The sequence below is a fragment of the Sus scrofa genome, chromosome 11 (genome assembly GCF_054392235.1).
Source record: "Sus scrofa isolate SSC_HxYL_T2T_F1_AM1 chromosome 11, Sscrofa_HxYL_maternal_Yorkshire_Landrace_v2.0, whole genome shotgun sequence".
In the NCBI taxonomy this organism is placed as follows: Eukaryota; Metazoa; Chordata; class Mammalia; order Artiodactyla; family Suidae; genus Sus; species Sus scrofa.
The window spans coordinates 64,661,042-64,682,318 of NC_139393.1; the positions used below are offsets into that span (position 1 = coordinate 64,661,042).

General features: G+C 38.9%; 1 long non-coding RNA gene across 1 annotated transcript in view; it reads right to left on the reverse strand.

The window, feature by feature from the left end:
* Positions 1-21,277, reverse strand: part of LOC146398663 (uncharacterized) — a 177,891-nt gene that overhangs the window by 22,362 nt on the left and 134,252 nt on the right. The window lies entirely within an intron of this gene.

A 21,277-nucleotide genomic window follows, 5' to 3' on the forward strand; every position in this document is an offset into this window, starting at 1 on the left:
CTGTGCTTCCACAGAATGATATTGAAATCCGTTTCTTGGGTGAAAGATACATATGGGAGGGAAAAAAAGATAAAATTGCTTTCTGTTTCCTTTATGTTGAAGAATAAAATCAAATCCCTGGAAGAATACAAGTGTAATGTGTAAGGAACAACCCAACTGTTGATGCTGTGCTTGAAAATGTTATTTCAGCTACAATTCGAAAATAAGAGAACATTCTGAAAATTAGTCTGAAAAGTAAGTGTAGGTTCTACGAATGAAAACAAGCAAATCAAAAAAGCTCACTTTAAAAAGACATTTTTTTGAAAATTACTAATCCAAAGGACCTAGGGGACCTATGAGGTCATATTACTTTGTAGACGTCCAACCAAAGGTAGGCTCACTAAATAACTGAATATGCTTGTATTATCTCATAACTCCCAAGATGAATTGTCTTTCTCCAGGACCATGGACAACACAAGGGGGCATGGAGGGGTGGTCATTGTGACTTAAAATATGTCTGGTTTCCTCCCAAGCTCTACTGCAAGTTAGGCATGGCTATAAAGAAGTGTGTTGAGTTGCATCTTGGTACGTTACTGTAATTTACAGTGTGAGACATAAATAAATTTACAAATAATGTAAATTAAGTTTGTTTCACATAAGTAATTGCCTTGACAACTAAATTTTGCAAAGAAAAAGTATTTTCAAATTCTTTGTTTAAACATAGCCTAAAACTAAAAACTGTCTGATTTTCTGTGCTTTTTTTCTTTATTTTTAAGGCCACAGCAGCATATGGAAGTTTCCAGGTAGGGGTTGAATTGGAGCCACAGCTGCCAGCCTATGCCAGAGCCACAGCCATGCCAGATCCAAGCTGCATCTTGATCTACACCACAGCTTAAAGCAAGGCCATATCCTTATTAACCCACTGAGTGAGACCAGGGATCAAATCCACATCCTCGAGGATACTGGTCTCACTAGCAGCATATGGAGGTTCCCAGGCTAGAGGTCCAATCGGAGCTGTAGCTGCCAGAGTACACCAGAGCCACAGGAACATGGGAGCCGAGCTATGTCTGTAACCTACACCACAGCGCACAGCAATGCTGGATCCTTAACCCACTGAGCGAGGCCAGGGATCGAACCCATGTCCTCATGGATGCTTGTTAGATTCATTTCCACTGAGCCACAATGGGAACGCCTTAATACACATGTTGTATTTCAAACTAAGTAACTTTCACTCAGACAGTTCATCAGATTAACCAAGAAAACAAGTATATTTTTAAAAATTTATGTCAGTTACTCAAGAAATTAAGGCTTACCCTGTAGTTGACACCTTGACATCCATATGTCTAGATTTTAAGTTTTTTTGTGATTACAAGTAAGTACTCAACAGTAAGGATCAAGCAGATCTTTAATTTATAATAGAAATGTATGAAAGAAGGGAATTCTACTTTCTTGTTTAATCACTGAATCTTTCAAATACTCTCAAGATGGCAAGGGAGAAAATTACATGGCTTCATTCATAGCAGAAATTGCTTTATAATTGTCTTATGTATTAAAACATGCACACACACACACATGCACACAAACACACACACACACACACCTGCAAACTTTCCCCAGAAGTATTGCATCATCAAGTTACTATCCCATTTGGCCTCTTCACCATCAACATTCTTGTAGCTTCCATTTCCATAGCCACAAAATGCACAGCAATTTTACCTTTTTTGAAATGCTGATTCTACATTTCTGACTCTAATACATACTACCTATTATAGCTTAATAGTCAGTTTCTAATGACAAGTTGTCCTCATTCTTTAGTCCTCCCTGCACATTTTGGTAGACTCTTTCTCTAATTTGACTTCTATGACACAATAGAGGCCTGATTTCCAATATCCTTTTTTATGGCATTAAAAAAAGACTTTATAGTAGTTTTAGCTCAATAGCAAAATGGAGAGGAAATTACAGAGATATCCCATACCCACTACCCCAGGCATGCATCTGCTCTTTGGCAATCAACATCTCCCTCAAGAGTATTACCTATGTTGTAATCGAACTGAATTAAGACATCGGTATAATCCAAAATAGGTAGTTTATTTTAGAGTTTACTCTTGTTGTTGTACATTCTGTGAGTTTGGACAAATATATAATGGCATGTAGCAACTGGAGTATCATACAAAGTAGTTTTCTTGTCCTAAAGTCTTCTATGCTCAGTCCATTCATCTCTCTCTTCCTTCAACCCCCGGCAACCACTGGTCTCTTCACTATCTCCATCATTCTGCCTTTACCAGAATGTCATACAGTTATAGTCATAGAGTATATTTTCTTTCCAGATTAGTTTCTTCCACTTAACAATATGCACTTTGTTTCCTCCTTGATTTGTCATGGCTTGTAGATCATTTTCTTTTAGCGATAAATCGTACTCCATTGTCTAGATGCATCACCACGTATTTATCCACGGACCCACTGAAAGATATCTTGGTTGTTTCCAAATTTTGATAATTATAAATAAAAATGCTTTAAGCATTCACATGCAGGTTATAGTTTAGGGATAAGTTTGCAGCTACTTTGGTTAAGTACCAAGGAGTGGGATTGTTAGATTGCATGCTAAGAGTATGTTTAGTTTTGTAAGAACAGTCTATTCTTCTGAGTTCTGTTTCTCTGTGTTCTTTCTCAGGTTTTCCACTTTACTTCCCTTCCGTACATAATAAAATGATTTATAACAGTAATTTTCCTGATCCCATCAAGCTGCTATTAAGATATGAGTAACAATGAAAACATCTTCCAAATAATCTTTAGGAAAATCTCATAAGCATGAGATCTTTGAAATGCTAGTTTCCCAGGTTTATGAATTCTTTTTCAACATCTTAAGAGGAATGAGTCTCTTCTTTCTTCTCAGTGTCCTTAGATGTTTTTCCATAGATGTCTGAGATGTTCCAAATGCAAAAACATTTTCCTGCACTCTGCACCAAATGCAAAAACATTTTCCTGCACTCTGCACTCTTAGCAAATGGTGCCACATGTATGCTACTCTGTCTGATCTTAGTTTCTAATTATTTCTGATGGTTCTAATGCCAAAGATCTACTTATAGGTTGTGCTTCCTATAATTTCATATGACTAAATAATTTGCTGCCCCTAAGAACAGAATACCACTACCTAGGTGATAGTATGGGCTCCACCGTTTGCCAGCTATGTGGTCTTGGGGAGGCAAGCACCCACTTTGAAGGGTTTCTAGAAGGAGTAATTAAATTCATACTTTTCTAGATTGCTCTAGAAAGTAGTTAGAACACATAAAAGGCTAAAGATTACCTAGTATCATTTTGTTTTTTGTTGTTATTATTCCCTTTCTCAATAATATGTACATTTTAAATTTCCTTTAGAGTTTGTATCTGTTATGGGTTGAATTGTGAGCCTTTCATAAAGGATATGCTGAAATCCCAACTCAATACCTGTGAATGTGACTGTATTTGGAAATAGAGTTTTGCAGATTTAATCAAGTTAAAGTCATGTTGTTGGGCTTTATTCCAATATTATTGGTGTCCTTATGTAAAAATGGAAATTTGGGCACATCACAGAGAGACTGCCACATGAAGACACAGAGAGGAAAGATGGCCATGTGAAAACAGAGGCAGAGATTGGAATGATATTGCATGACCAAGAAATGCCTAGTGCTCCCAGAAGCTAAAAGAGGAAAGCAAATGTCCTCCCCCAGAGCCTTCAGAGGGAACAGGACCCAACCAATTACTTAATTTCAGCTTTCTAGCCTTCAGAACTCTGAGACCAAATTTCTTCTCTTCTCTTCTCTTCCCTTCTCTTCTCTTCTCTTCTCTTCTCTTCTCTTCTCTTCTCTTCTCTTCTCTTCTCTTCTCTTCTCTCTTCTCTTCTCTCCTCTCCTCTCCTCTCCTCTCCTCTCCTCTTCTTTCTTTCTTTTTCTTTCGCTTTCTTTCTTTCTTAAGGACGGCACCTGTGGCATATGGACGTTCCCAGGCTAGGTGTCATTTGAGAATGTCATTTGAGAATGATCAAGATAGATAATTTTCCTACATGAAAATGAGGCATATAAGTGTTCTTATTCTTGAAGATTTCCCATCTATGTTTCTTGCTCACTTCTCTATTTTTTTTTCCTGTGGTTGTCTGCAATTTGCATTTTTATATCTATTAGGAAAAAAATGTCTTACACAATTTATAGCACCACATATGCTTTAGATCTGTATGGTTATAAATTGTTTACATTGTTAACCATCAGTTTTCTCTCTTAGTGGTTAAGGAAAAGTGAGAAGTTTTTAAAAGCTCTAATTTAAAGTAAAAAATGTATTAGAAGAAATAACCCTTACATAGGGAAAGGAAGTGATGTCTACAATATGACTAAGATACTTTTCAGTTGGAAACTCTTAGAGACAGATCAAGGAGGATCTGGGGGAGAGGTATCAACTTAAATGCAAAGAAAATAATCCCATATATGAAAACATGAAAGTGTCATCCAAGGAATACGCGAAAAGATGAATGCATCAGATTTCAACATGAGGACCAAAAGAAAATTTTTTTCTTTCTAGAAATGCCCATGTTTCTCTTCTTGCTTCTGATTCTAAAAATCCCATGCTGGTGATAGCCCTGACACTGTCATTTGAGTCAAGTCACTGAGCATCTTAGTGCTTTGTCTTACCTAAGGTATTCTACCAAAATGCTTACAAATAACTTTTATGATTTCAAATCTGTAAATATGTAGTAATTCATACTGACATAGTCTTTTTTGTACATTCTCAATACAATTAAGAGTATTAGCTATAAAAAATTTTACTGAATTTCAAAAATATGGACACTTTATTAAATTCTATCAGTTACATCAGAATACAACACAACTAATAGATCAAATTTTAATTGTACTATTACTTCCTTAATACTCACGCCTAGGCATTAGCACTGGGCTTTCATCTTGTCAAAATTCTTCACAGTCTAGCCTTCCCAAACCTATGTATATTTAATTATCACCATACCTCTTCTAGACAATGCTAATTTGCATATTTAAAAATGGTACTCCTCTTCCTATAATGTTCTTTTCAATCTCTCAACATGCAACAAAGCACCTTTTTTTCTCTTTTCTTTGGTTAATACATATTGTTTATTCTTGAGCTACTGTGTTAAATATTGTAAGCGTGACACACTTTTGCTCTTCAAATCATTTTACAAAATAATAATATAGAAATTGTTATCTTGGTTTTATTACACAGGTGAGGAAAATAGCAACCAGGAATTATAAAATGTCATTTCTTCATCAAATACTCATTCATTGAAGCTAAACTCTACAATATTTTTTTGATGTCTACATGATAAGTATATTGTGTTTTTGCTCTAATTTTTTCCCTTGTATTCATATTATATTCCCATTAGAGACTTAGCAAGAACTAGAAAACAGGATCGGGACTTGTATATGTTCTTCACACCTACATGTAATGAATTTATCTGGTACATAAATTGAGAATCAGAAGTGTTGTGGATATTTCCCCAAAACTTGTACAAAAATAATTTGATTGTACTCATCTATTAGATACATATTTAATGCTTTTCATAGTCCAGGCAATGAGTTGGAAACAGGGTATATAGATTCAAATAAATTATGACTTCTGCTTTCAAGAATCTCACAATCTAGTAAGAGAAAGGATATAAATAAAAATATTTATAATGTGAAGTCATTGCCAATAAGTGCTTCTAAAATGCCATGGTAGGCATTAGAGTAGAAGATGCCTGTCCCTTATGAGGTCAAAGTATTTTCACAAGGAGATCCTGAAAGATAATCATTCCTGGGTAAATAAATCTGAACCTCAGATTTGTTTTTCCTTTTTTTTTTTTTTTTTTTTTTTTTTTGTCTTTTTAGGGCCACACCCATGGCATATGGAGATTCCCAGGCTAGGGATTGAATCAGAGCTGTAGCCGCTGGTCTGTGCCACAGCTCAGCATTGCAGGATCCAAGCCCCATCTGTGACCTATACCACAGCTCACAGCAACACCAGATCCTTAACCCACTGAGCAAGACCACGGATCGAACCTGCGTCCTCATGGATACTAGTCAGACTCATTTCCACTAAGCCACTACAGGAACTCCCCAAACCTCAGATTTCTTAAATCTTGTGTGAAACTGAAAATCTGGATTTGTCATTTTCTTTCTCTGACAGTCTTTTTCCATGCCTAACAGCTTACCTTATTAAATTTACAATAAATCATTTGTGAATATAGGCTTATAATACTTTATCCGCAATAACAAAATATAAAAAGTTCTAAAAATCCAATATTTAAAAAATATTCAGCTCATTTGCAAATAGAACATGAATGCCTATAACATGCTTTAAAATTGTTATTTAATTGTTTTAATATGAATAGTTTACCTTTGGGTACAGAAATATTAATGTATTTGATTATGGAGTTCTGCCTCAGAAACTGTTTGGAGTGTTACATAATATTTGGTGTGTGTACTGCAATATCTTTTTCTGGCTACATATATATATATATATACATTTTTAATGAATATAAATAATGAATAAAAATTATAAATAATATAAATTAACATAAGATTATTTTTATATTATATGTTTATAGATTATTTAAAAATACATGCATATATATATATAAATATATAATTTGAAATTCAAAATCCATGTGGCCTAAAGGAACTCAGAAGCTAAAACTTTGTGTTCTTGTCTGTTAATAAGACTTTCTTTGAATCTTCTTGAGGCATGACAACTCCTATCACACCATTTTCCTGCTGGTTCACAGCTGTCAGTTTCAAATCCAGGATCAATTACAAGATGGGCCCAGAGAACAAAGAACATTCTGAGCAAAAAGACTGTTGAAGACGGCAAAGCCGCAGGTATTTTAAAAATTGACTTGTAAACCAACTGTGGGCCACTTTGGCAGTACACAAACTCAAGTTGATGGTGCACCCACTCCTCTGTTTACTTGAGAAATAGATACCCTCGGGGAGGAAAAGGTGATACGTCAGTTCAGGGTGCTTCAGCATGAAGCTCCAGTGTGAGTGCAAAGGGTCTTTGTCCAGATAGTCACTGTTTTTGTGATGATCTTCCTTGTCATTGTCCCTATAGTTATGTTATATAAGAAAATGTATCGACCTTTTATTCAATAGTTTCTACACTTTATTTTAATATTTCATCTAAATATTCAAACTACAATTCAACTAGTAAATATTAACTAATATCATAATATTTCTCTCAAAAATGATGTCTTTGAATTGGATTCATAATATTCTTTATCTGAAATAATATTAATCTAGGAAACATTCATATTTCCTCTGAAGTTCTTACCAGTAACAAATTTTAGAAAACTATCTCTATTTGACCTTGTCTATACATAAATTGTCGAGATCAGATATTGGGTTTATTTTTTCTCCTTTGGTAATGGAATTTAGAGATTTCATTTTCTTCTAGCAAGTTACAACTACAGCTTTTCTTCAAAAAAGAGAAAAAATAGAACTAACTACTTGGGTTCTTAAAAAAATTAATCTTGAGAATTCAATTTCTTTTACCTCTTAATGTCTTAAGTTTCAATCATCTCTTTCATTTTCACAGGACAAGAACAGCAGTTCTCCCTAAATTGCTGAGTTCTATCTAGTTCAATACATTTTCTACCTTAGGCTTTTCCTGAGTATTCTATGATTACCAAATTGTAAAAAAGAATAAAAAATAGACTTTTACTTCTTGGCTGGATGAAAACAGTAAGTTATCGCAGTCCGACTTGTTGTCAAACTTTAGCAAAGAGGTACACACAGCAGTTGTCTCTTGTGATCCAAACTGAAACCTTCCAAAGATCTTCAGGGTTGGCTAAAACAGCCCTCATTTCTTTTTCATACTCCATTGTGACACCTAAGGCTGAAATTTTACTTCGTCTAGATCTGAATATTTCCAACCAAATACTTGAAAAACTCAGAAAAACCTGCCAGAGGTGTTTTTTGTCTATTTGTTTGTTTTTCCTTTATTTTTTTTAATTGAAGTAACACTGGTTTCTGACATTATATAAGTTTCATGTGTACATTATATTTGTACTTCTATATTGCCTATAGCACACTCACCCCCCAAAATTGGGTTTCCATCCATCACAATACAATTGATATCATTTACCTGTTTCACCCTCCCTGCCATTGCCTCCTCCTCCTGACACTCACTACTCTGTTCTCTGTGTTTGTGTTTGTTTTTGTTGGTTTGTTCATTTATTTCAGTTTTTGTTTTTTTATTTGTTTTTTAAGTTCCACATATTCATGAAAACATATAGTATTTGTCTTATTTCACCTAGCTTAATACCCTCAGGATTCAGCCATGTTGTCATAAATTTGTCAGAGTTTTGGTTTGTTTTTTTTTTTTCTTGTCCTTTATTCTTTTTAGAGGGAGGGGAGGGCTGTTTGTTACTCTAGGGTTTGTTTTTTTTGTAAGTGAAAATATTGCAAAATATAAACTGGAAGATAGAATTTAAAAGTCCATTGATGTTCTACATATGAAAGTGTATTAAAAAACAGAAATTATATATTATCGACCAGCAATTTGTTGCTACTTTAATGTTACTGCAAATAAAGCTAATGCAACTTGGAATGTGATAGAGGAAATTGAAAGTGCAAGCCAAATTGATTGGACATTCTACTGTAACATTTAGTTGTGTGTTCCATGTGATGTGTTAAGAAAGCATGCTGCAATTTCCCTTAAGATCATGCATTATGCTAGGTAACTATGTATGAACTTATTTTATGATAGTTGTCTATCTAGAAAGCAGACTATAAGCTTCATAAAAGCAAGAACTGCATTTGAATTCTCATCATATTAACAGTACAATTCTTGGTAGTCCAAAGCACAGAGACAATAAACATTTATTCAGTGAATAAAAGACCCCTAGGGAATTTATTCAGACTGGTAAAGGAGGTATACATTTTGCCATATCAGAAAACCTCAGAGATAGCAAGTCATTTACTTTGGAAAAAGCAAGGAAAAGGTGAGAAAGAATTCATAGCTGTTCACAAATGTTTGAAGTTATTTCATCTAAAAGATGAAATGGACCTGTTTTAGTGTCGTCCAAGTAGGCAGAACTGTGATAACAGACTAGAAGTTTCAGAAGAATACACCTCAGGTAAACATGAAGGAAGCCTTTTCTAAAAAGTAGGAACGTTTATAATATAATATGTTCTCAAGTGACGTTCAGCAAGCTCCCTAACAGGATCTGAAGCAGAGAAAGAATAGTCATCAGTTCAGGCCAAAGAAACTTTCCCAAATAGATTAGTAATTTAAATTAAATTATTTCTAAAATCATCTATAACATTAAGATATTACTATTATTTGATGCCACTGTCTAATACTATACAAGAAAACAGAATTATTCATTAAACTTTTAAAATCAACTGACTGATATACTCAATGAACAGAACATTTTGTAAACTATATTCTAAATTTAAAAAAATTTTTGTAGTTGATTTAACATAACAGTTGAGTTGAAAAGACCTCACAGGAGTGAAAATTAATTCGTAAATACAACTGTAAGTACATATTTATTTAAAATAAGTAATCTCACCTTGATAGTGTTCAAATCAGTAGTGAATTGCAAATCTTTGAGACTCCAGTCAGTTCTCTTGCATTTCAGACAAGGACCCTGAACTCAGTCAGTGTTTTCTCCCACAATGGCACCCTGCTTAATGCATTCATTAATTTTTTTTCAACTTCTTCTTCCTTTAATCTGGTGATGTTCCCACACTCTATCATGGCTCCTTACATTTGGCTAGAAACACCTGACAACTCTTGTGTATACAACTGTAGTGAAGGAGCACCAGTAGGGTCTTGTCATCATGTCTATCTTTCCATCTGGAGCTCATATTTCTAAGGTATATTTTGCCACTCACACTCACCATCTGACAGAGCCTTCTTTCAAATTGACATTATAATTTCAGAGGAATGATGATAGATTATGCTTCTCATATTTCCAGAAATGCATGTGGAAGTTTTGGTGGTGGTGGCAGCAAGTAGGGGAGAGTGATTACATTGCTGTTGGCCAAATAAGTTAGCATTCTTGCTTCAGTGAATGTGCAGGAAACAAACAGTAATCTTTCCTTATTCGTGGTTTCACCTTTTGAGCTTTCACTTACCCACAGTCAGCTGCAGTCCAAAAATATTAATTGAAGAAATAGACAATTCATAAATTTTAAATTTCACATTGTTCTGAGTAATGTGATAAAATCTCTGCCACCTGCTCAGTCCTGCTCAGGATGTGAGTCATCCCTCTGTCCAGGTATCCCATCCACTAGTCACTTAGTGGTATGCTCCGTTATAAGAGGCCTGCCATGGTATTGCAGTGCTTGTGTTCAAGGACTGTATAGTGGCCCCAAGCTCAAGATTAACAGTCTTGGCAGCTCAGATATTCTTATCCTGTGCCTAATTTATAAATTAAACTTTATTGTAAGTAAGTATGTACATGAAAAAAACAATATATATATGATTTTATACTACCCAGGGTTTCAGGCATCCACTGGGAGTCTTGGAATTTATCCCCGTGAATAAGGAAGGACTACTGCATATCCCTGTGCTGTTCAACTCAGGCATTGCCATGTGACTTATTTCGTGTGAGCAGAAGTGGACTTTGTCAGTCTGAGCAGACATTTTAAGAGCCAGCACGTGGTTCCAGTGTCCTTCTGCCACAGACTTTCAATGCTCTTCCAGAGACAACCCTGTCCGCCTTGGACCTAAAGTGAAGGCACCACGCATCAACTACTCAAACAGTGGTTAATATGAGATCGTATTGAAGGGAAATTGCCCTTTGTTCTTAAGAGCCACTGAGATTCAGGCGTTGTTAGTTACCATAGCATATCCTAATTTATCCTGATTGATGCAGGTATGTAAAACTTGAAGCTTATTTTTTTTTTATTCCAGAAGTATAGCAACAGTTATCAATAAATTATGTCTGGCATTGAAAATGATCTGGAGAAGCAAAGTGTGCAGAAGGAGATTCTCTTGGACAGTAGGAAGGGGAAGTCCCAAAGGAATTCAACTTTGGTTGCATCAGAAGTAATTTGCCATCAACTTGATGTAAAACATGTACCCACCTCGAATAGAAAACAGGAACTTTATTTGCCAGTTTATGTGGTTTAACCACAGAATAAATTTTGAGTTGGATAGGAGAACATGTTGCTGTAGATAAAGATGTTAGGATGAGGTTTTTTGGCTTCAGGAACAGAGAGGAAATGACAGCTTTTAAGGACAGGAACAGGAAGAAATAACAGAATTCTTAAATGTGTTGGATGAACAGCCTGGATGTGGGTGAAAAAAAAAAAGAGTAAGGTTGGTTAGTGATGCCAAGGTAAAGTGATTAAAAAATGAACATGCCACCAAATGATGAGAGGGGGAAAAAAAAAACACAGATGAGGAAAGACAGATGAACTCAAGAAGAAGAGAGTATGGCAAATAACTTTTGCTTGTGTGCAAGCACTTGGCCTAATGAGTTGGTCTAGTAATTAATATGTAGTCTGTGGTGTTCTTCTCTCCTTTGCATCTAGAAGAGAAGGAAAGGTCACTACTGGGTATCACTTTGAAATTATTTATTTAGTTAGCTATGCAGTCAAATTGGAAAATCATTTGGGAGTATGCCATGTTCATATAAAGACATTAGTTTATGAATCAGTGGAAATATTAAAGAAAGATTGATGAAATATTAAGAAAATATCAATATTTCATATTTCTAGGGGAATCTTTTCTAAAATGCTAGTAGAAATGAGATAAATTGATGGGTTTTAGGCTATCTGAATTTTTTTGTCTAGTTCCTCAATTTGAGAGTCTATATTTTTATTTGAAATTAAACATAAATGTTGCCTTAACTAGAGAATAATAGTCAAAGGAATAAAATAATAACTGGGGAGGGAGGGAGAAGGAAGAGAAAAGCTAGACTTTTTATAACTATAGCAAAGCAATCTACATGTCAATAATGATTACTGGATCTATGACTATCAAGAATACCAAATCTTTTTTAGAACATCATTTTCAGAAATTTTTAGAAATTTACTAGTCATATATGTGAGGGTAGGACTGCAATGAAGTAGAAGAAGAACTGGAGACAGGGACAATCTCCCACTTTCTAGCTATAGCATCTTCCTCTTTATTATTTGGAAAACTGGGGGAGACAATGGACTGTGTATAATGAGAGTGTCTGGTGGAAATAGCATCTGCTTGGTCATTAATACTGGATTTGAGATGCTAAAGTAAACTGATAGGAGTAGCAGTTCTATTTGAAGACATCCTATTTAATCATTTAAGCAAGTACTACCTATAAGACATTAGTCAAGTATTGAGGGGCAAGGAAGTACACAAAATAAACAAAATCCCTTCTCTGTTGGAGATTACAATCCCAATCAGGAAGAAAATGATAGGAAAAATATGTAAAATACAATGATTGCCAGATGTTATTGAATAATATAGAATGTGTGTGGCATCTGGAGCAAAATTTGAAATATTTTTTTTTTTTTTTTTTTTTTTTAATTTTATTTTCCCACTGTACAGCAAGGGGGTCAGGTTATCCTTACATGTATACATTACAATTACAGTTTTTCCCCCACCATTTCTTCTGTTGCAACATGAGTATCTAGACATAGTTCTCAATGCTATTCAGCGGGATCTCCTTGTAAATCTATTCTACATTGTGACTGATAAGCCCAAGCTCCCGATCCCTCCCACTCCCTCCCCCTCCCATCAGGCAACCACAAGTCTCTTCTCCAAGTCCATGATTGATTTTCTTTTCTGAGGAGATGTTCATTTGTGCTGGATATTAGATTCCAGTTATAAGTGATGTCATATGGTATTTGTCTTTGTCTTTCTGGCTCATTTCACTCAGTATGAGATTCTCTAGTTCCATCCATGTTGCTGCAAATGGCATGATGTCATCCTTTTTTATGGCTGAGTAGTATTCCATTGTGTATATATACCACATCTTCCGAATCCAATCCTCTGTCGATGGACATTTGGATTGTTTCCATGTCCTGGCTATTGTGAATAGTGCTGCAATGAACATGCGGGTGCATGTGTCTCTTTTAAGTAGAGCTTTGTCCGGATAGATGCCCAAGAGTGGGATTGCAGGGTCATATGGAAGTTCTATGTATAGATTTCTAAGGTATCTCCAAACTGTTCTCCATAGTGGCTGCACCAGTTTACATTCCCACCAACAGTGCAGGAGGGTTCCCTTTTCTCCACAGCCCCTCCAGCACTTGTTATTTGTGGATTTATTAATGATGGCCATTCTGACTGGTGTGAGGTGGTATCTCATGGTAGTTTTGATTTGCGTTTCTCTTATAATCAGCGATGTTGAGCATTTTTTCATGTGTTTGTTGGCCATCTGTATATCTTCCTTGGAGAAATGTCTATTCAGGTCTTTTGCCCATTTTTCCATTGATTGATTGGTTTTTTTGCTGTTGAGTTGTATAAGTTGCTTGTATATTCTAGAGATTAAGCCCTTGTCAGTTGCATCATTTGAAACTATTTTCTCCCATTCTGTAAGTTGTCTTTTTGTTTTCTTTTGGGTTTCCTTTGCTGTGCAAAAGCTTTTCAGTTTGATGAGGTCCCATGGGTTTATTTTTGCTCTAGTTTCTATTGCTTTGGGAGACTGACCTGAGAAAATATTCATGATGTTGATGTCAGAGAGTGTTTTGCCTATGTTTTCTTCTAGGAGTTTGATGGTGTCCTGTCGTATATTTAAGTCTTTCAGCCATTTGGAGTTTATTTTTGTGCATGGTGTGAGGGTGTGTTCTAGTTTCATTGCTTTGCATACAGCTGTCCAGGTTTCCCAGCAATGCTTGCTGAATAGACTTTCCTTTTCCCATTTGATGTTCTTGCCTCCCTTGTCAAAGATTAATTGACCATAGGTGTCAGGGTTTATTTCCGGATTCTCTATTCTGTTCCATTGGTCTGTCTGTCTGTTTTGATACCAGTACCACACTGTTTTGATGACTGTGGCTTTGTAGTATTTCTTGAAGTCTGGGAGAGTTATGCCTCCTGCTTGGTTTTTGTTTCTCAGGATTGCTTTGGCGATTCTGGGTCTTTTGTTGTTCCATATAAATGTTTGGATTGTTTGTTCTAGTTCTGTGAAAAATGTCATGGGTAATTTGATAGGGATTGCATTGAATCTGTAGATTGCTTTGGGTAGGATGGCCATTTTCACAATATTGATTTTTCCAATCCAGGAACATGGAATATCTTTCCATTTTTTTACATCTTCTTTGATTTCTTTGATTAAGGTTTTATAGTTCTCGGCATATAGGTCCTTTACCTCTTTGGTTAGGTGTATTCCGAGGTATTTGATTTTGTGAGGTACAATTTTAAAAGGTATCGTATTTTTGTACTCCTTTTCTAATGTTTCATTGCTGGTATACAGAAATGCAACTGACTTCTGAATGTTAATCTTATATCCTGCCACTTTGCTGAATTTATTAATCAGTTCAAGGAGTTTTGGGGTTGAGTCCTTAGGGTTTTCTAGGTATAGAATCATGTCATCTGCATACAGTGACAGTTTGATCTCTTCTCTTCCTATATGGATGCCTTTGATTTCTTTTGTTTGTCTAATTGCTGTGGCTAAGACTTCCAAAACTATGTTGAAGAGCAGTGGTGAGAGTGGGCATCCCTGTCTTGTTCCAGATTTGAGTGAGAAGGCTTTCAGTTTTTCCCCATTGAGGATTATATTTGCTGTGGGTTTATCATAAATGGCTTTGATTATATTCAGGAATGTTCCCTCTGTACCCACTTTGGCGAGGGTCTTGATCATGAATGGATGTTGAACTTTGTCAAATGCTTTTTCTGCATCTATTGAGATGATCATATGATTTTTGACTTTTTTTTTGTTAATGTGGTGTATGATGTTGATTGATTTGCGTATGTTGAACCATCCTTGTGAACCTGGGATGAACCCAACCTGGTCATGGTGTATAATTTTTTTCGTATGTTGTTGGATTCGGTTGGCTAAGATTTTGTTGAGAAGTTTTGCATCTATATTCATCAATGATATTGGGCGATAGTTTTCTTTTTTGGTGGTATCTCTGCCTGGTTTTGGAATGAGGGTGATGGTGGCCTCATAGAATGTCTTTGGGAGTATTCCTTCTTCTTCAACCTTTTGAAAGAGTTTAAGGAGGATGGGCACCAATTCCTCTTTATATGTTTGATAGAATTCACCTGTGAAGCCATCTGGTCCTGGGCTTTTATTTGTAGGGAGTGATTTTATGACCTCTTCAATTTCATTTCTAGTGATTGGTCTGTTCAGTTGGTCTGTTTCTGCTTGATTCAGTTTTGGCAGGCTGTAAGATTCTAGAAAATTGTCCATTTCTTCCAGATTGTCAAACTTATTGCCATATAGTTGTTCATAGTATTCTCTTATGGTTTTTTGTATTTCTGCTGTATCCGTTGTGATTTCTCCTTTTTCATTTATAATTTTGGTGATTTGGGTTCTTTCTCTCCTCTTTTTAGTGAGTCTGGCCAGGGGTTTATCAATTTTGTTCACCTTTTCAAAGAACCAGCTCTTGGTTTTATTAATTTTCTCTATTGTTTTTTGAGTCTCTATTTTATTGATTTCTTCTTTGATCTTTACAATTTCCTTCCTTCTGCTGACTTTAGGACTTCTTTGTTCTTCTTTTTCTAATTCATTTAGGTGGAGGGTTAAGTTGTCAATTTGGGATCTTTCTTCTTTTTTGAGAAAGGCCTGGATTGCTATAAATTTCCCTCTGAGCACTGCTTTCGCAGCATCCCATAGATTTTGAGAGGTTGTGTCTTCATTATCATTTGTTTCAAGATAGTTTTTAATTTCCTTCTTGATTTCCTCATTGACCCATTGGTTTTTTAGTAACATGTTGTTTAGTCTCCATGGAGTAGGTTTTTTCTCTTTCCTTTTCCCATGGTTGATTTCTAATTTCATGGCATTGTGGTCAGAGAAGATACTTGAGATAATTTCTATGCTCCTAAATTTATTGAGATTCGCTTTATGTCCCAATATGTGGTCGATTCTTGAGAATGTTCCATGAGCATTTGAGAAGAATGTGTATTCTGATTTTTTTGGATGTAGTGTCCTGAAGATATCAATTAAGTCTAACTTTTCTATTGTTTCCTTTAGGATCTCTGTTGCTTTATTGGTTTTCTGTCTAGAGGATCTGTCCATTGATGTGAGGGGGGTATTTAGGTCTCCTACTATGATTGTATTCTCATCAATATCTCCCTTTATGTCTGTTAATATTTGTTGTATGTATCTGGGTGCTCCTATGTTTGGGGCATATATGTTGATGATAGTAACATCCTCTCCTTGGATGGATCCCTTAATCATTAAATAGTGTCCTTCTTTGTCTTTCTTTATGTCTTTTGTTTTAAAGTCTATTTTGTCTGATATGAGCGTTGCAACTCCTGCTTTTCTGTCATGTCTATTGGCATGAAATACTTTTCCCCAGCCTTTCACTTTCAATCTATATGTATCTTTTGTCCTAAGGTGAGTTTCTTGTAGGCAGCATATTGAAGGTTTTTGCCGTTTTATCCACTCAGCCAATCTGTGTCTTTTGATTGGGGCATTCAGTCCATTGACATTTAAGGTGATAATTGATAGATGATTATTTATTGCCATTTGATCCTCGTGTTCCAGTTGATTCTATGGTTCTCCATTCTTCTTTTTTTTTTTTTGGTTGGATGGTCTCCTGTTATTATCTGCTTGAGTGTATTTTTTTTTTTCATTTTTTGCAAATGCAATATTTGGTTTTGGCTTGTGGTTGCCCTGTTTTTTAAGTATGCTAACCCCTTCCCATAATTGTGTGTTTTAGCCTGATGGTCCTGTAAGTTCAAACACTTCATTATTATATTAAAATTAAGAAGAGAGACATACATACAAACAAAAAGGATTATTTACCTCCTAACATCCCTTGCCCACATTTTATGGTTTTGATGACTCTTTTATTTTTTTCTTTTTAATTTTATTTTGTTTGAAGCATGTTCATGATTAAATCTGTATGCTGGCTTATTTGAGTGACTGCTCTCTGATTGTATCTTCCTCAGTCCTAGTTCTTCCTCTTCTTCTTCTTCTTCTTTTTTTTTTTTTTCTTTTCTTTTTTCTTCCCTTTCCTTCCTTTCTTTTTGGTTTAGAGAAGCCCTTTCAATATTTCCTTTAACCTGGGTTTTGTGTTGCTGTATTCTTTAAGTTTTTGTTTGTTGGGAAAAATTTTTATTTCCCCTTCTATTTTAAATGATATTCTTGCTGGATAAAGTATTCTAGGTTGCATATTTTTTCCTTTGAGCACTTTAAATATCTCTTGCCATTCCCTCCTGGCCTGTAGTGTTTCTGTAGAGAAATCAGCTGATATTCTTATGGGGGTTCCCTTGTAGGTAACATTCTGTTTTTCTCTTGCTGCCTTTAGGATCCTCTCTTTATCACTAACTTTTGCCATTTTTATTATGATGTGTCTTGGTGTGGGTCTGTTTGGGTTCAGTTTGTTTGGGGCCCTCTGTGCTTCTTGTATCTTGAATCCAGTATCCTTTAGATTTGGGAAGTTTCCAGCGATAATTTCTTCAAATATATTTTCCATTCCTTTATCTTTTTCTACTCCTTCTGGAATTCCTATTATGCGTAGATTGGCCCGTTTTATATTATCCCATAGGTCTCTTATATTGCTTTCCAGTTTTTTGATTCGGTTTTCTGTCTGTTGACCAGATTGAGTGATTTCCATTATTCTATCTTCCATATCACTGATTCGTTCTTCTGCATTATTCATTCTGGTTTTTACTGCCCCTAGTTCAGTTTGCATCTCTGCAAATGAATGTTCTAGTTTTTCTTGGCTCCTCCTTATATTTTCTAGCTCCTTTCTGAGGGTATCTGCATTGCTGTTCATATCTTCTCTTAATTCCTTCAGTATTTTCACTATTTCTCTTTTGAACTCCAGGTCTGTCAGACTGCAGAGATCAGTTTCATTGTTGACTGTTTTAGGTGAGTTCTCCTGTTGGTTTGACTGGGGGTGGTTTCTCAGCTTCTTCATCTTGCTTGTTGTCTTCTTTCTCCTGAGGGAGTTGTACTCTCCGTTATCGGGTAGTGTTTGCCTTGTCACTGCCCTGGAATATTTCCTGAGGGCTGTCGTTGTTGGTCAATCTTTTTTTGAGGCAGTGTGGCTTTTCTGGAGTGTTGATGGGGCTAACAGTGTTTCTTTGAAGCAAAGGAGGACTTCCTGAGGGCAGACAGGACTGGGAGGTCCACCCCACGATGGTAGCAGATTTCACTTGGTTCTCAGCACCCCCTGGGGTCTTGGGCGGGTAGCAGGGCCCTTGGAGACTCAAGAGGTTCCTCCCCAGGGCAGCCCGACTCAGAAAGACCGTCTGAGATCTTTTCCCGATTCGGCCAGGCTTGTTGCAGCTTTTCTGGGCTGCAGGGGGTCCTGCCTGGAGCTGGCAGTCCTATGCAGCTGGTCCACTAGGTCTCAGCACCCCTTGGGGTCTTGGGCGGGGGCAGGGCCTTTGGAGACTCAAGAGGCTCCTCCCCAGAACAGCCCGACTCAGAAAGACCGTCTGAGATCTTTTCCCGATTCGGCCAGGCTTGTTGCAGCTTTTCTGGGCTGCAGGGGGTCCTGCCTGGAGCTGGCAGTCCTATGCAGCTGGTCCACTGGGTCTCAGCACCCCCTGGGGTCTTGGGCGGGTAGCAGGGCCCTTGGAGGCTCAAGAGGCTCCTCCCCAGGACAGCCCGACTCAGAAAGACCGTCTGAGATCTTTTCCCAAGTCGGCCAGGCTTGTTGCAGCTTTTCTGGGCTGCAGGGGGTCCTGCCTGGAGCTGGCAGTCCTATGCAGCTGGTCCACTAGGTCTCAGCACCCCTTGGGGTCTTGGGCGGGTAGCAGGGCCCTTGGAGACTCAAGAGGCTCCTCCCCAGGGCAGCCCGATTCAGAAAGACCGTTTGAGATCTTTTCCCGATTCGGCCAGGCTTGTTGCAGCTTTTCTGGGCGCAGGGGGTCCTGCCTGGAGCTGGCAGTCCTATGCAGCTGGTCCACTAGGTCTCAGCACCCCCTGGGGTCTTGGGCGGGTAGCAGGGCCCTTGGAGGCTCAAGAGGCTCCTCCCCAGGACAGCCCGACTCAGAAAGACCGTCTGAGATCTTTTCCCGATTCGGCCAGGCTTGTTGCAGCTTTTCTGGGCTGCAGGGGGTCCTGCCTGGAGCTGGCAGTCCTATGCAGCTGGTCCACTAGGTCTCAGCACCCCTTGGGGTCTTGGGCGGGTAGCAGGGCCCTTGGAGACTCAAGAGGCTCCTCCCCAGGACAGCCCGACTCAGAAAGACCGTCTGAGATCTTTTCCCGATTCGGCCAGGCTTGTTGCAGCTTTTCTGGGCTGCAGGGGGTCCTGCCTGGAGCTGGCAGTCCTATGCAGCTGGTCCACTAGGTCTCAGCACCCCTTGGGGTCTTGGGCGGGTAGCAGGGCCCTTGGAGACTCAAGAGGCTCCTCCCCAGGACAGCCCGACTCAGAAAGACCGTCTGAGATCTTTTCCCAATTCGGCCAGGCTTGTTGCAGCTTTTCTGGGCTGCAGGGGGTCCTGCCTGGAGCTGGCAGTCCTATGCAGCTGGTCCACTAGGTCTTAGCACCCCCTGGGGTCTTGGGCGTGTAGCAAGGCCCTTGGAGACTCAAGAGGCTCCTCCCCGGGGGAGCCCGTCTCAGAAAAACCGTCGGAGAATTAGGTCGATCTATTCACGGCCTGGCTAGGCTTGTTCTAGCTTTTCTGGGCTGCAGGCCTTTTCTAGGGGGCTGGTGGTGTTTGGTGCTGCTCTGTGGAAGTGTAGCCCCTCCAAAGGGCAAGCAGGCCTGTGCAGGGAGAGCCCCTGCGGTGGTAGGCTTCAGGCAATTGTTGAGGCCAGCCCTCCTGGATGGCAGGCAGCCCCAGGTTCCGCGAGAGCGTAGGGGGTGGCGGGGGTGGGGGGAGGGAATGCACTGGGAAGCACAGCTTTCTGCTAGCTAGCGGGCCTGTAAGCTTGCTGTGGCGTGGGGGGTATTCTATGGGGACCCACCCCTTCTTCTCTCCGCTCCCCAGCACGGGCGCAGACCAGGCTCTTCTCCCAGGTTCCCTCTGAGGCGGCTTTCCACTTCCCCGCCCCTAGAGTATTGCTCCCTTCCTCTGCCGACAGCTTTGTTTTCTAGTCTCCCAGGCAGTCTCTGCCCCGTCAAATGGTTTAGAGACCTCCCAAGCAGTTTCCGCTCTTCCCCGCCCCCCTAGCCCGGGGACTAATCTCTGGAGCCGAGGTCTCGGTGCCCAGCCCCCCCCCCCCAGGCGTCCCCCGGCCCTTTCTTGGGGACTAACCTTCGGAGGCGAGGTCTCGGTGCCCAGCCCCAACCCAGGCGTCCCCCGGCCCCCTCTCGGGGACCAACCTTCAGAGCTGAGGTCTCGGTGCCCAGCCCCCACCCAGGCGTCCCCCGGCCCCTTCCCGGGGACTAACCTCTGGAGCCGAGGATTCGGTGCCCAGCCCCCACCCAGGCGTCTCAATTTTTGGTGACTGTGCCCGTAGTTCAGATGGTCCGTTGGGTTCTTGATCGTTTTTCCGTACTCCGACTTACTGCTACACTCTTCTCTGCATCTGGAGATTCCTCCGGTTCGTTTGATCTTTCCCCCGGTAGGAGACTTTCCAGGGTGCGGGATCCCTTTCTCCTCCGCAGTTCCCTTTCGGGAGCGCCCGTCCCGCTCGGATTCACCTTCTCTCACTCTCCTCTTTTCTCCCGTTCTGCCCAATAATGTCACGAACTTCTTGCCGTTATTGGAGTTTAGGTTCCTCTGCCAGCAATTGGTTGTTGTTCTGTGTGAGTCATTTCTTCTGTAGATGTGCTTTTTTTGTTGTGTTTGTGGGAGAGGGCGAGCGTGTCCCCCTACTCCTCCGCCATCTTGTCCTCTCCCCAAAATTTGAAATATTTTGATCAAAGGATCTTTCATTTGAGGTACCTATGAAAGCTAATCTATGAGTATTAAACACTTGGGGTGAAAGAGGTAACATATAAGAATGAATGAATGATATGAGGCTAGTCCTAATGGTTTCCAGGATGGGGTAGTGCTTTTGCCAAGAGCACCAAAGCCCAGGACATCCTTTTGTTCTTGTTGACCTATGGCTAGAGGGTGGAGAACACCAATCTGTGGGCACCCAAGTCACTCTTAGAACAATAAAATTGTGTGGCCTCCTCTGGCTTGTTCAGATCAAATTCCTGATAAATGTGAATGTGAAGATATTAGCATCTTTTAACTGGAAATATTTTGAATTTCACCATGCTTGATATGAAGCCACTGCATGAATTATACTCCTGATAAACATGTCTGC